This window comes from Diorhabda sublineata, chromosome 1 (assembly GCF_026230105.1).
Source record: "Diorhabda sublineata isolate icDioSubl1.1 chromosome 1, icDioSubl1.1, whole genome shotgun sequence".
NCBI classification, from domain to species: domain Eukaryota; kingdom Metazoa; phylum Arthropoda; class Insecta; order Coleoptera; family Chrysomelidae; genus Diorhabda; species Diorhabda sublineata.
Genome location: NC_079474.1, coordinates 44,786,601 through 44,788,401, shown reverse-complemented (window position 1 = coordinate 44,788,401; position 1,801 = coordinate 44,786,601).

The following is a 1,801-nucleotide window of genomic DNA, read 5'->3' as shown; positions in this document are numbered from 1 at the left end:
AAATTTTCATCAGAGATGGAACTGTTACTTTTCGAAAATAACTAATTTTGTACGAAACTGCGATTCCAGATGTATATAAATTTGACAAAAACAAAAATAAATGTGCAACAACAATTTTATTTTTCGGAAAAAGAATTATTATAATTTCAACGGATACTATTAATAAACAAAAAATTTTCTATAATAATTATAAATTAAACAAAAATGAATTTTTCATTTGCTTTTCTGCAGTAACCCAACTACAATTCTATACCAAGGGAAAAGTAATTGTAGAATGAAAAACGTGTGATATGTTATTTGGTTGTTAAGATAATTTGGAAGTTGTCTAAAGTTTCCGACCTAAAGTATGGTTTACGCGGGTCAAATGGATTGAGCGAGTTGACACTCGCATACTTAATATAGACAGATCGTGGAGTCGAGTAACAAGCGATTGGGCAAAATTGGTCACTAAAGGTGATATCAGACGATTCACTTTTTATTCATTTCTGTCTTTCATTCAGCATCTTTCATTAAGAATGAAACGTCTAGGCATTAAATGAATCAAAAGTGATAAATGAATTTATTAGTTAACCAATCCAGCGATGTTGGATTTCGGTATTCGGCATCGATCACTCGCACTCCGAATGAACTAAAAATCGAAAAATGAAACGTATGAACGCGAAAAGAACGTTCACTCGAGTTCGTTTGACGACATATTCGAGGAAATGAGCGAATTAGGTTCATTTTTCACACCAATTTTCCCTAGAGAAACGTCTGTTCTCTGTTCAGTTTCTAGGTTAGGTGAAGATTTTGTCCTGTGGTTAATTATTTTATTGGGTTTTTAGTTGGTTTTACTGGAAATTTAGAAAAAAAGTGAACTGAAGAGAAGACAGTGGAGTTTGTAAGTTTATACCTAGGCAATTAATGCTTCTGTACTCTTACACATCTTCTACGACGAGTTCGAGTAGCAAGAGACTACTTCCAAGAGTGGCTCTTTTTTTAATCAATTTTCAATCGTTACTGCAGGTTCTTTGTTAATTTCCTATTCCACAACTTCATTTACTTTTTCTTAAGCTTTTTTAAAAACACTTTCTTGTCAAGAGCTTTAAACTCTTGGGGAGCCATTATATAAGATTAAAATATTAAAACTGAAACTTTCTATCATCAGCTACGGTCCGAAATCTAGGTCTAGTAAAGTATTTGGAAAGTTACTAGGCCGATTAGCCATTCTATTCGAATCGTGTGAACTAGGTAAGAGATAGAAACAAGATTTTTTTCCACAATCTTTTTTATTGTTCAACGTAGTCTCTTATAAAGTTTATATACTTTTTCGAACGGGACTCTAAGTAGAGTGGATAATTTTTACACTTTTTGTAAATATTTCGCGTAACACATAATATGATGTCGTTTCTTAGTAATGCTCGCAGTCATTCTACTGGCGCAACCTACTAACCCCTCTCCACACCCTCTAACCCTGTCTCTTGCGTGATAAAACAGTTGCTCCTCAATCTGTCATCCAATGTAGTAAAATATTTATTTTTGATTATAAAATGTACAAAAGCAAACTTTATTTGCTATGAATTGAGACTCTGGTTATTTTTACTTGTAGACAATCAGAAAATATTCATTTAATAATGAAACATAAAAAAATATTCTTGAAATGATTTCTTGAAAAAATGTGTTTTCTCTTATTTTCTATGTACTGGTTGTTTACCACGAAATAAAATCCATTTCTAAGCCCGTTTTTTTATACTTCTTGAATAAATAAAAGCAGAATGGAAAAATATATTTTTCCTCAATAATAACAGTTCCAAGCATTTCC